This window comes from Stenella coeruleoalba (assembly GCF_951394435.1).
Source record: "Stenella coeruleoalba genome assembly, chromosome: 16".
Classification (NCBI taxonomy): domain Eukaryota; kingdom Metazoa; phylum Chordata; class Mammalia; order Artiodactyla; family Delphinidae; genus Stenella; species Stenella coeruleoalba.
Window position 1 is genome coordinate 1,326,046 of NC_137162.1, and position 13,696 is coordinate 1,339,741.

At 56.9% G+C, this 13,696-nt stretch overlaps 1 protein-coding gene across 1 annotated transcript in view; it reads right to left on the minus strand.

Moving 5' to 3' along the window:
- Nucleotides 1-4,445: 4,445 nt before the first annotated feature.
- The window catches only part of JAKMIP3 (Janus kinase and microtubule interacting protein 3), a 105,628-nt gene continuing 96,377 nt past the window's right edge, over nt 4,446-13,696 (minus strand). The window contains 1 exon segment of the mRNA XM_079899218.1: nt 4,446-4,459. The gene's annotated coding sequence lies outside the window, so the exon portion shown is untranslated.

The following is a 13,696-nucleotide window of genomic DNA, read 5'->3' on the forward strand; positions in this document are numbered from 1 at the left end:
CTCCGCCTGGCTCGCTGCGTCCCTCCTGGTGGCAGCTTGGCCCGCTGTGGGGCTCTCCTGCTCGCGGACCCTGGTGTACGCCTCCCCGCGCGTCCAGCTGCAGCGTCTTGTTCTCAAAGGCGTCCTCCAGGCAGCGGAAGACTCCGCCAAGCATGGGCCGGCCCGGGCCTTCCTGTGCCCCGCATCCCCGGGCACGTGGGCAGAGCCTCTGCTGGCTCCTGCGGCCGCCGTGCTGCCACGGCGGGAGCCGGCGAGGGGCGGCGGTTCCTGGAGCCTCCTGTGGCGGGGTCTGCGAGTTCTCGTGGACTGGGCGGAGCCGGGCCTGGCGCCCCCCCCCCCAGCCCCCCAGCCCTCCCCCCACCCCTCAGCCCGGCCTGGCGTCCGCTCGGAGCTGGCGCTGTCCACGCAGGGAGTGCTGAACGCTCCGGAACTGGGCCGAGGGCGCGCGTTCTGCCCCAGCGAAGCTCCGCAGCTCGCCCCCGGGGCAAACCGGGGTTCCGACCTCCAGCTCAACCCGCAGAAGGGCAGGCGGGGACCACGCACGGAAGAAACCACAGTTTTTCGGAACTCCAGCCACATTTCCAGGCCCTGTGGGCGATCTCACGTCAGGGAAGGAGGCTCTGACTCTGAAACATTTGGCGAGTCGGGAGGGCCAGGCCGGGGGGGGGGGGGGGGGGGGGGCGGAGGGAATGCGCCCACGGGAGCTGCTCCTGACTGCCCTTAAAAACAAGTTCAGGGCTTCCCTGGTGGCGCAGTGGTTAAGAATCCGCCTGCCAATGCAGGGGACACGGGTTCGAGCAGGGGAACAGGGGACATGTGGTCTGGGAAGATCCCACATGCCGCGGAGCAGCTAAGCCCATGCGCTGAGCCTGTGCTCTAGAGCCCGCCAGCCACAACTACTGAAGCCCGCGCGCCTAGAGCCCGTGCTCTGCAACAAGAGAAGCCACCGTAATGAGAAGCCCGTGCACCGCAACGAAGAGTAGCCCCCGCTCGCCATAACTCGAGAAAACCCGCGTGCAGCAACGAAGACCCCATGCAGCCAAAATTAAAATTAATTAATTAATTTAAAAAATGTTCAAGGTTTGGGGTGAGACACAGTAGGAGGACTCTCAGCCCACGCAGAGTCACAGGGCGATACTGTCACTCAGTTGATCCCTGCAGGGACTATTTTTTAAGGAAAAGACATCCCAACCCTTCCGTTCTGTTAGTGCAGCCGGAATTTCAAAGCGTAAGTTGGGACAGTGAGAGTCAGTGCGACGACACTCCAGTACTGGCTGGCATAAGAACACCTGCAGAGCTAAATCCTCACTTTCCCATCCCCTTGTCCCAGTCCCACCTTGGTTTTCCACTCCCCCAAAGAGATCAAACAGGCTTTAACCACCTGTGTGGGATCACTGTGACTAAAATGTGTTCTTATTCATTCACAGAAATTCTTTCACCATTCTCAGCGGTTGACTTTTCTTTTCTGGTTCTCATTTGACAAACAGCTACAGGAGCAGTCCTCCCTGGCGGCTGACTTCAGCCAGGTGCTGCCAGGACCTCTGATTTCAGAGCCTGTGCTCCAGAAGGCTCCCCATGACTTAGGATGGGGCTATACGTGAGATGCCCGGCACCCCTCCCTAGTGAGCAGAAGGCCCAAGTTCCCTTTTTGGTGTGGAAAGAGGCACTGTCGTTCAGAGCGTGGACACGGAACACAGAAGTGGCTAACATAGCCGATACGTCCAAACTTTAATACTTTGTGAGGAGGAGAACTTTGATATTCTAAGACTTAAAACAACCTTTTATTAAAAACTGTACAATAATTTACAAATGAGTAAAAATTCTCTGGTATATATCATAGGAATCACAATACAAAAATATGTGTAAAATTTTGTAGCTGATCACCATACAAACCTATTTTAGGCCTCTGAATACTGTTTAGCACTGAACAGAGTTATCCGGTGTGTAGAGTGTGGTTATTAAGGAACTGCTTCAGGGAACACGAATACTGCCTGGCGCATTGCTGTGAGAAAACAAGTCCTCATTCATTTCTGCATAAATTTACAATAAAGCTTTTTAAAAATATACAGTGAACAAACATATGACTTGATACATAATTTACACCTTGATTTTCCTGAGCCTAGACGTAAATCCATTACTGTGTTAAAACACACAATCCGTCTTAAGGTCAACGATGCAGTAACGGTCAGTGTAGGTTAATGTCACAGCGCCTCCAAACCCACTCCCGGCACACCCTCCTTCCTGACTGCCAGAGCTGGTGTTCACAGCCCTGTAAGGCACTCGGGGCATCCTGAAGGCTGCAGCTTCCTCGAGGGCAGAGCCCTTTGAGGAAGAGCCACGGTCCTTCAGCGACTGGAGCTCTAGACCATGGAAGCAGGTACACACATCCGTGGCAACAAGGAAAGCTGAAATTTACATGGATTTGTAGTTTAGACAAATGAAAACATTTGTGTTTTTCTGGGTATTGTGCACACAGTGACTATGGCGATAACCGTTAGGCTGCATATGTGTCCACATCCTGGTTACGCAGTAAACACTTCTGTGCTTCAGCCTTTCAGGGTCCTTCCTCCTGCTGCGTTAGGGAGTGACACACTTACACACACGCGCCCCCTGTTTGAAGAGCTAGCGGTAAGAGAGTCCCGATACTCGCAGGGAATTCAGTCCAGCCCACTGGCTTTGCAACAAGGTACACTCTAGAATTTAGAAAGCGCATGTTATCATGAAATACTTGAATTCTTCAGATGCTCATTGGACCAGGAGGAATCAGTGACAAAGGCTCATGTTTGCCCCTTTCTCTCTCTCTCTTCTTCTTCTTTTTTTTTTTTTTTTTTGGTGCGTGGGCCTCTCACTGCTGTGGCCTCTCCCGTTGTGGAGCACAGGCTGTGGACGCGCAGGCTCAGTGGCCATGGCTCACGGGCCCAGCCGCTCCGTGGCATGTGGGATCCTCCCGGACCGGGGCACAAACCGGCGTCCCCCACATCGGCAGGCGGACTCTCAACCACTGCACCACCAGGGAAGCCCTTCTTCTTCGTTTTTGTTTTGCAAAAGCCCAATCCTGAAATGCTGGATTTTGTAATCAGATGAAAAGAAGGTGCCTATGATACATGAATAAGAACAATATCTGAAGAGAAGAATTGGCATTGCAACTGAATGTGTGCTTTCCTGAATGTACCAAATGCAATTTGGTACGTGAAGTATTATTTAAAACATTCACTGAGCCGCTTTCCCTTTCCAGTGCACATCCTTTCTACATACAGACAATAACAACTTCATAAGCACTGGTACATATTTACATGCTTCTCTTTCCTATAGACTTTGCCTTCTTTTAAAAATTACAAAGCTGTGCTTAAGAGTGTCCGGGGTGTGGGGTTGCATACGAAGAACTCCAGACGTATGTACGACACACAAAATCATGACGACCCAAATAAACTCGAGGGGTGTGAATCTGCGTTTCACACGCACATTCTGGGATCCGAAATGGCCAACCTGCACAGCTGCTGTCCCCGCACAGGTACACATGGGGCGGGCAGGCCCACAGGGAGTGCTTGGAGCTGCGGGGTGCTTCTGCATGCTTCCATCCTACAGTCCATCAGGCTTCAATCTGGGAGCTCATCCATAGCTCCACGGCGGCTTTTGTTAACACAAGACTATTGTCTGCTGTTTGGTTCTGAGTACGACAAATGTGTCAAGACGAGGCCGTCATTAGACCAAGACTAAAGTACGCAGGAAGGACTCAGCCAGATTTCGGACTTGAGATACAAACCCTGACTCCAAGCTCAGCTGGAGAAGCAGTGAACTGGCCTCGTTTTCTGTTCAAGTGACTAAGTGACTGTGGCTTTAATGACAATAGAAAGGATGTGTCCTTCTTGGACAAGTGTTGATTAACAATGCATTGCCCAGCAGAAAACCTGCACCCTCTAGAGAAAAAAGCACGTCTGTCTGATTCTATAAGCTTTCTCCCAGTTCATCCTGGTCTGGCTGCCACTGTCATCTGCACCGTAGTTGAACGTTTCTTCCGACACAAATGTAAAGTGAACCTAACACTTCCAGACAACATAGGCGTACCTCCCTCCAGCCGTTGGGCAATGCAGTTTATGTTTCTTTTATACAATGTTGTCCATTACATTCTCATCTGGCTGCACTCTCATTACGCAGCAGGTCAACTTCTAGGTGCCTCAGAGAGCCCAGTCCTGTGCACTGTCTTCTGATAGAGCACATGTGTGTGCAAACACACAGACTCATGCGTGCACACACACATGCACACGTACCCCCTGCAAATTCAGCACTGACAGCACAACCTTAGGCCCCCAAGGGTGCGAGGTCAACAGATGCACCACCTCCAAGCCGTGAGTCGGGCTGTGTCCGAATGCGGGCAGACTCCCCCGGGCCGTGGACCAGGATGCTCGGCGGGAATGGAAATCACGCTTCAAATAGGCTTCAGTGACGTGCTGCTTCTTCTCTGAAAAAGAGTGAAGACAAATGCTTTCTGTTAGTGTGAGACATCTGAGCCACTGGCGGGGACTCCCGGCGGGGAAGGTCTGGAGAAAGGACCAGGCGCTGGCTCTGTAGGTGGGCATCCGGTTGTGGTAGCTCTGGCCCAGGCACGGCGCCACACTTGAGCCTCTGGGAGATGCAAACGGCTCTTCCCAGGAGATGCGAGGCCACAAAGACGAGTCCCCGTGCCCCATGAGACCATGTGCAGAAGCGACCTCAGTGCCCCCTCCCACCTGTGGGAGAGTGCTCACGTTTCCGCCCAATTTTCATTTCTTCTTAGTACTTAGAAAGTGGGCCTCTGTTAGGCACTAATTCTTCCTTTTTACCTTTTACGTCTTTAATATTTAGAAGTTAAGAAGGAGCTTCCCAGGTTCTTTCTAACATGCAGGGCGGACCCTGGAGCAGCAGCATCGGTGGGTGAGAGGCGAGGGGGAGGGGAGGGGAGGGGAGGGGGAGGGGCGGGGTGGTGGAGCGCACCACCTGGGGTCACAGACATTAGAAACTCCACAGAGTGTTTTTGGTTTTTAACTTTAAAACCAACTTCTCAGTCAGAGGACACTCCAAGTAGAATGAACGCTGAACGCATTAGAATCGCACGTGTGCTTACTCTACCAAGCGTCGCACACATCATGGTTGAAATCTGCTGCGTTAAACTTACGTTGTTCCTTATGCCTGCGATCTCATCCATCTCTAAATAGGTTCTAGTCAATTCATCCACTTCTAGTGTGTTAGAAAGGACCCTCTCGTTCTGCAGATGGAAAAGCTGAAGGCTGGAGATTACAAGGGGTTTCCCGAGCTCGCAGTTCTAGGCTGGCCAGAGCCAGGGCCCTGACCACCCGCTCACCGTCCTCCACGCATGTCACTGCCTTCCTGAGCTAAGATGATAACTGTCTGGGCTGTGAGCTGCACACACGCAAACACAGAACAAGAATCTTGGCGAAAATAAGGTGCAGAATTCGAAACAGTCACTCCCCAGTTTGAAGGGACAAGGTGACAACATTTGGCTGCCTGAGGTCACTTGATCCTCTCCTGAGCCAGTCCTACCCTACTTTGCTAATGTTCACCACCACTGTGCCCAGGACGGGTGGCTTTCTGCTTTCTCCGGGACTGCAGCACTACACATGCACACTTACACGCACGCACACACGCACACACGCACCGAGGCATGCTTCTGCTTCCAGGCTTCCAGACCTCTCAAGTCCCTACAGGCCCCTCAGTCCCATGTCCTCCGATATGGTGTCCTCCACCCCTCCCTTTTCGGCCGCTGGCCCAACTTCCTGACCATCCCCCCAGTCAGCCCAAGACCTCACCACGTTGAAGCCATGCGAGACGCGGGACAGGCGAGTGTGGGGTCATCTGGCGGGTCTGCCCTTGGTCCCCTGGCCCTGGGGGGCTCGTCATTCAAGAGCGGCCCTTTGGGCAGAAGCTGAGCTGCAGTCTGCACAGGCGCCTGCCTGCCAGGTTGGCCCTTGATTGGCATCTGGAAACCCAGCCTTGGAAACTCTCCCGGAGGGAAGAGGCTGTGCTCGTGGTCTGGCCTAGACCGTTTGTACAAATGATGTGATTTACGGCAAACACCTGCCTCCTTCTGAGGGCCGGCATTCTAACGGGCAGGCGGTGCCCACATGAGTAGCCCCAGTACCAACCCCGAGCTCCGAGTCTCCAATGGACACCCCGGCTCCCCAGCAGAGACAGCGCACACACACAGCTGCGTTTTCAGGCTGGGGAGGGTGTGCTCTGTGTGGCCTCCACAGGCGGGAGGAAGTGTAGGGCATCTGCTCCTGGGTCCCTCCAGCCTCCTCCTGCGTCTTCTGCCCTTACAGAGCCAGCTGCCTGCCTTGATGACGTCACTGCAATAGCTCCGAGCCGTGGTACCACTCTGTACTGAGTCCTGAGAATCCTGGTGGGCCACTGAGCCTGCGGGTGGCCTTGGGGACCTGGGAGCACCCCACTTCCACTGTTTTCTGGAACCTCAGGAGGCCGTGAGGCTGCAGAAAGGAGGAGACATGGCCTTTGGCCTCCGTGAGCACGTCGGCCCACTTACTGGGTCGTCATTTATCTGACTGTGAATTAGTGGCCAGGCACGACCTGCGTGTGTACTGGGGTCCACACAGGATTCCACAGTGAGCGAGCTGGGCACGTCCCTGCGTGTGCAGCGCTTCACAGAGAGGCGGGAGGACAGTGCACTGATGGAGACGAGGATGCGCGTTGTGTGGGAGGAGGGACGCAGGGCGTGGAGGGAATCATGGCACGTGGTGGTGCTCCCAGCCCAGGGGGGCGGAGTCTGCTGGACTACTGCCTGGTGAGGGGTGATGTCTCGATAACGGTGGGCACCGCGGACCGCACCCTTACCTTCCTTCTGGAGGGAGAGGTTACGTGATTTTATATCGGGCTGCGCTGAGGGTGGGAGATGAGGTATAAAGGACAGGAGGACGTTGATAAACAACGTCACTAAGTGGGTTCATTTCATAGTTACCAACATGGACAGACGAGGGACAAGAGGACAGGAGGGCATCTGGCCAGACCACGGCCCAGCTGGCAGCAGGGCTATTTTTACATTGGTGCCCAGCCCAATAGGCACAGAGATGTCAGAACCTCGCTCAGAGCTGCAGAAGCAGAATTCTCATCAGTAACACCCATCGGTAACAGATGCAAATGCATTCGTACATATGGATTAGGAAACAACATTCTGATTTAGGTCAAAATAGAGTCCAAGTAACCGGCTCCGCCGCCTGTGTTTGTGCTGGGGAGTCCCACTGGGACCTCAGCTGTTAGGAAACATGAAGCTGTTGGTAGGGATGACCAGCGCCTTCCTGGGGTCAGAACCAACTACACTGGGCACCGTGGGAAAGCCCATGGGGCCTCTTGGGGTTTCCAGAAACACACACAAGACAAGTGAACCCGGGTCCGCACACTGAACCCAGAGGTCCAGGCAGGCAAGAGCCCAACTCCACAGGCACTTGGCAGGGGTAGGGCCCTGCAGCCCAGATCTTTGCTCTCTGCCCCCAAACACACCCCCACTCCAGGCCCCAGCCCCTCAGAAGTAACCCACACAAATCCACGTATGATCAGCTTATGGGACAGCGGAGGGTGGGCTAAAACCAGAACCTCTCCACGTGAGAACTACTATTCTGGGAAGTCGTAGACAAACATTTTCAAACCCAACAGAAACAGACGGCGACAACAAACTCGTTTGGGGCCAAGGTCTTCTTTCCCCAAAGCTCTGACTTGGGGGAAATATCAAGAAATAGATGGTCTTGGGGACTTCCCTGGTGGTCCAGTGGTAAAGAATCCACCTTCTAATTCAGGAGATGCGGGTTCGATCCCCGGTCAGGGAACTAAGATCCCACGTACCACGGGAACTAAGTCTGCGCGCCACACCTAGAGAGCGTGGGTGCCGCAAACTACAGAGCCCGTGTGGTCCATGTGCCACAACTAGAGAAGAGAAAACGGGCACGCCGCAACTAGGGAGAAGCACGTGCGCCACGACGAGAGACCCCACACGCCACAACAAAGATCCCGTGTGCCGCAACTGAGACCTGATGCAGCCAAATAAATAGATAGATAGATAGATAAATAAATAAAATATGTTTTAGAAAACTTACAAGAAAAGAAATAGGTGGTCTCGCCCAGACCCAGCTTAGCTTCCTTCTGCCCCCATCAGCTCTCCACAGGGCCTTTCCATCAATCCCACAGACGGTGACAGTACTGCTGTCAGTGCCCCAACCCTGGGCCATTTACAAGGTCCTTCTCCCAGCCCCCCACAGAGGAGAGCCCACTGCGGGAGGCCCACTCTGCTCCAGGGCGGTCCGCACTCACGCCGCGCTCTGCTCGGGGTCTCCTCCTGGTTCTGACTCTGCAGCTGCCTAGTGGACACACAGCAAAGGCGGCAGCCTATTGATGGAGACGGTCACACTTGGGTGTCGCCCCAGCACTCTTGAAAGTTGCGATGGTTCACGTTATGTGTCAACTTGACCGGGCCAGGTTTGCCCACGCGTTCACCAAACTTTATCCTGTGTGCTTGGTTGGGGGGGCGGAGGGAGATTGAGGGTGTTTCTGGATGAGATTAGCATTGAATGGTCAGGTGAGTAAAGCCCGTGGCCCTCCCCAGTGCAGGTGCGCCTTGTCCAGTCAGCTGAAGGCCTGACTAGAACAAAAAGGTTGAGGAAGAGGGAAACCCTCTGCCTGACTGCTGAGCGGGGACAGGGGTCCTCTCCTGCCCTCAGACTTGGACGGACACACGCGCTCTGCTGGGGCTCCCGCTTGACGACCACAGATCTTGGGGCTTCTCAGCCTCCACAGATGTATGAGTCAATCTGTTACAGTAATTCCCTCTGTCTATACGGACAGGCCGATGGAGAGAGATATGGACAGATGGATAGACATGAGCCAGCCTACCGGTTCTGTTTCTCTGGGGAACTCAACTCTACAAATGCATTACCTGGTTAGCCACCCAACCTCCTCAAAGCAGGAGGCCCAGGTGGACACAGGTCAGCTCACCTGTCGTGGCCACGTGGCTAAGAGAGTGCAGAGGGAGGACCCGAGCCCCGAGCCGTGTGACCCCAGAGCTGCCCTTCCCACCTCGCTGCTGCCGAGTTTCCTGAGTGGCAGCCATGGCCCCTCCCACGTCTCACACGAGCAACCTGACAAAAGACCACAGACGCCGTGAAATGGGCTCCGAGGCCCGAAGAGCCCGGGGTGTGTCAGAGGGTCACTTGAAGAAAATTCAAACTGAGGAGAAACATGAGGTGCAGCCAGGAAGCAGCCCGGTGTCCTCACAACCTGAACTCCAGGGGAGGTTAAAGGCACCTGTGGGGTGCAAGTCGGGTCCCAGGACCCTCAGCACCTCCCGGGCTTGTCAGAGACGTGGACCCTGGGCCACGCCGCCTGGCGGAACCAGGCACTTGGGGGCTGGGCCGTGGTCTCGGTTTAATAAGCCTCCAGGTGACCCGGGGTTACGCCAGTTTGAAGGCCATTTCCATGAACCTGTATTCCTGAGTCTCCCAAAACCTCTTCCCTTAACGGCCATTGTACAGAATAACTACATGAGCCTAACCGTCTGTTTGCCGCGTTTTCTACCCAGTAATTTGGGGATTAGAGACCTGAGGCCTGCCTCAGCTGGGGCGGACATTCCAGGGCCACAGGGAGCCCTCTGGGTGCTGCCCACCTCCTCCACAGGGCCTGGGATGTTTGCTGGTGGGACCCGCCGGCCTTGACCCCTCCGGGCACTCCCACCTCGCTGGGCATCAAGGGTGCCTGTGTGCACAGGCTCGCAGTCTGACCTTGGCCTGAGATCAGCTTGGCGGTAGACCAGACCCGGGGTGCGCGTCGGAAGACCCGTCCCTGCCCAGCACTAAGGTCACAGCGCCCCGGAGTCCGCACCAGCCTCCTGAGACTCAGGGTCCCTCCCCGCCCAGCTCAGCAGCAGGGGTGCACAGGGCGTGAGAGCCCAGGGTGAGCCAGGCGCACCTCTGCGGGGTGAACTCAGTCACAAAATGCACCTGTCTCCCCTGCAGGCGGCTCCCTGCAAAGCTGTATTTGCTTTGACTGTGCGTCTTTTCATCTGTGAAATTCTCGGCCGTCCGCCGGCCAGACGCCAGCCTCCTGACCCAGAGCTGCCTCTCTGGGCCCAGCGGGAAAGGCCAGCGGGAGGCAGGCTCCTGAGTGACCTCACGGAGCTCCCAAAGGCCCCACCTGCGCCCCTCCCTCCACCCCCAGACTGCGCGTCCGACGGAGCCCCCGCTCTGGAGGTGGAACTCTGAGTTAGCCATCTCCTCTCATGGGAAGTGAGGCCCCCGGCCTCCAGGCCCCACCTCTCAGGACCCCCAAGCCCTCGGCTCCCTGGAGTGCCAGGGCAGGGGAAGTTAGGGCGTCACGGAGGGCGTTAGGAGGGGCCCAGGCTTTCGTGAGTTCTGCCCAAAGCTGCTTGCCGGGAGCCCCGGCGACCTCTGTTCTGTCCCCTCCTCCAGGGAACCAGAGAACCAGCTGAGCTGGCAGGGGAGGGGTCCCCCTGCGGCAGGAGGTACCTGGAGCAGACCCAGCTGAGACCCACCCAGGAGGGAACGGGCGGTGAGCACGGGAGGCGGGGACCGTGGGAGCCAGGGGAGGGAAGCCAGCCTGGAGAGAGGAGGGGTCGGGCTGCCGGGGGGACGCACCTCTGCCGGGGACAGCGCGACACGGGCACGGGGCCAGGGGGCTCGGGCCGCGGACTGGATCCCTGGACCCCCGGCCCGCACTGGCTGTGCCTGGGGGCACTGTCTGGTCCCAGGTCCACCGTGGCCGCCCCGTGCGGGGGCTCCTGCCCTCCCGCCGCCTGCTCGCCTCTGGCCTCCTTCCCCCCTCGACTGAGCAGCCCACAGGGAGCCCCGCGGCCCCGCACATCAGCAGCCCCTGGCACCTCCTGCAGAGAAGGCAGCTCCTGGCAGCTTCGGGGCCGTGCGTGCTGGGTCCGCGGCCCAGAGCGTGGACAGGGTGTGGCGGCCGGGCACCGCCACAGGCTGGGCCCCGGCTGGCCAGGTGGCGGGCACACCACTGGGCTCTTAGTGGCGCACAAGGTGGCGGCCCTGGGGCTCTGGAGGGCAGGGTGGTGCCAAGCGCAGGGTGACAGGCATCGCGCATCAGAGCCCCGGGGCTGGGCTCCCCTGTTCGCGCTTGCTCAGTCTGGTGAGGGGCCCGTCCTCCACTCCCATGGCCTCACACGTCTCTGCCCCTGGGTACCAGGAGGAACATTCCGGTGAGGGGGTCGGGGTGGGGTGGGGGAGGAATTCCAGCAGGGGGCAGGGGGGAAGCTTCTGGTGCTGTGCTCCCGGTGCAGGACCGGCCGAGGCAGGCACTGGGTGGGCTCCGCACCTTCCAACCGTCTGAGCACCCAGGACCCCACCTCGTCCGCATCGGCCCAGGTTCCCAGGGCCCGGCCCCCGGGGGACGGCCAGGAAAGTACACAGAAGCCAGCTCAGTCCTTCCCTCCTGGAGACAAGGGCAACTTGCTTGTGTTCACGTGCTGTACGCACACCCGTCTCCCTGGCTGGTGTGGGCGCAGAATCTGCTGCCCAGGCTCCCAGGCCCGCGCCTGACCACACGTGCCCACCACACGCGCAGACCGCACGTGGGTGGGAGCACACCCTTTCTGTCTTCTTTCCGTTGGTTCTTGTTTTGTTTCCTGCCTGGGTTACTAGGAGCTGCTCTCACAGCCCTACAAGGGGGCGTCCAGCTCTCTTTTCTGGCACCGACTTCTCTAATAACGGCATCTCTTACTAATGGCCTCGTGGTCATGCTAGTGAAAAGACGTGTCATTGCTTTAACAAAGATGGTGACATTACAGAGCGCTAGACAGCTGGCCGCAGGCCATGAGCTGTCCCTGCACAGGCACAAACGGGGGAGGGGAGACCGTTGGCCTCCAGCCAGACATCCCACTTCTGTCTGAGACCCTGTGCAAAGCTCTCAGTAACGACCGGCTTTTGCCATAAGGTAAACACAGAATTCTAAACAAAGAGCAAAAAAAAAAGCAACACTCCAAAGCCAACGCGAGCTGGAGGCGTTTGTCAGCATCTCCTGAGGTCGAGGGCTTGTGCTTGGATGACCCCTGATGACCCCTAGGCGGACACCCAGAAGGAACTCCTGCACCAGCACATCCACAGACTTTACGAGAACGTTCATGAAGCATCGTCCACAACAGCAAAACGCAAACGTCCGTTAGGGGCGGTGGAGTTCCGTGACAGAGCCCCAGACAGGGGTGAGCCGACACAGGTCACGGGACAGGCGAGTCTAAGCACAGTGACACTAAGTGCACAGTGTGTCCAAAAGACACGGACAGCATGACACCTCTGCCAAGGACTTAAAACACAGCAACAATTGTGCCTTTTAGAAACATACGCGTCTGCCACAAAGCTCTGCACCAGGCGGTTGCCCCGGGGCCCAGAAGACAGTTACTTCCTGGAGGAGGGGCGGGTGATGGTGCGGGGTCACAGGGTTAGAAGTCAGCGGGGTCATAGGGTTAGAAGTCAGCGTAGCCAAGAAACAAGATGAGCACGTGGGCCATTCCCAGACCAGTGGCAGGAATGAGCCAGTGTCAGGATGAATGCAGTTCTGTGCACCAAGAAGCAAAGAGGAAGAAAGCCCGGTGATGAGGGGCTGCGAGGGGCAGCATGGCCAGCATGCTCCGTGCACTGGCTTGCCACCTGCCATCAGACAAGCACGTGTCTGACCTCAGCCCCGAGCCCCCCTCATCCCGCTTGGGGCTGGAGCCCAGGCTGACGAAGCCGCCCTGACAGGGCCCCTCAGTGCCTGGGTCTGGGGGCTCCACCGCCCGTCCCTCCTCCCAAGATGGAGAGGCAGCGCTCGTCCCCCACACCCCCACCTGCCAGCACGACCGGCCCCGCGAACTGCTGTTTGCACCTGGGTGAACCTTCTACGAGGACCAAAAACACCTTACCTTTCATTCCTCTGCTTAAACATAAAACAATACACACAAATTAAAAAGACCGTTTCATTAGGTTATGATGGAAATATTACGGATATTTCTTGAATGCAGGTTCCCCTTCCACGTGTGCACGATACTCGTTAACCGTGGACGTGTTCTGGGCAAGAGCAGCTCATCCCTGAGTTTCCAAACGGCAACAGCGCCATCTCTGGCCGCCTGGCCTCAGCGCAGCGTGCGCAATCTGAGACCCGGCTCAGAGGAGAGGCGGCTCGTCGGTATGCAGTGCCTGCTCCGCCCAGAGCTGTAAATCTCAGCTGCTGACAGTTAATCTCACACGTCTCGGGCTTCCAGGCCCCGAGCTGGGCAGGCGAGGTCCTTGGAGACCCAGCCCCACCCCCAGGACGCAGTGGGGACCAGGCGTGCCGTGCGTGGAGGACGCCAGCAAACAGCAGCTCTGTCCCCCTGCCTCCTGGTATGCGGTGACTCAGAGTCCAGGAGGACGCTCCAGTCAGGATAGGGCTGACCACAGAGCGGGACTCGATCCAGCCAAGCAGGAGGCATTTTAATCAAAAAGAGGAAGACTTCTTTACGATGGGGGTGGGAGGAGACAAGGGCTGGACAGCCACGTGCAAAAAAAGTGTGCTTCGACCAAAGCTGCACCGAATGCAAAAATGAACTAAAAATGGATCGTGAGTATAAATGGAAGACATGAAGTCGCACAGTTCCAGAGGGAAACTTGGGAGAGAATATTTGTGACTTTGAATCAGGCAGTTTTCTTAGGTC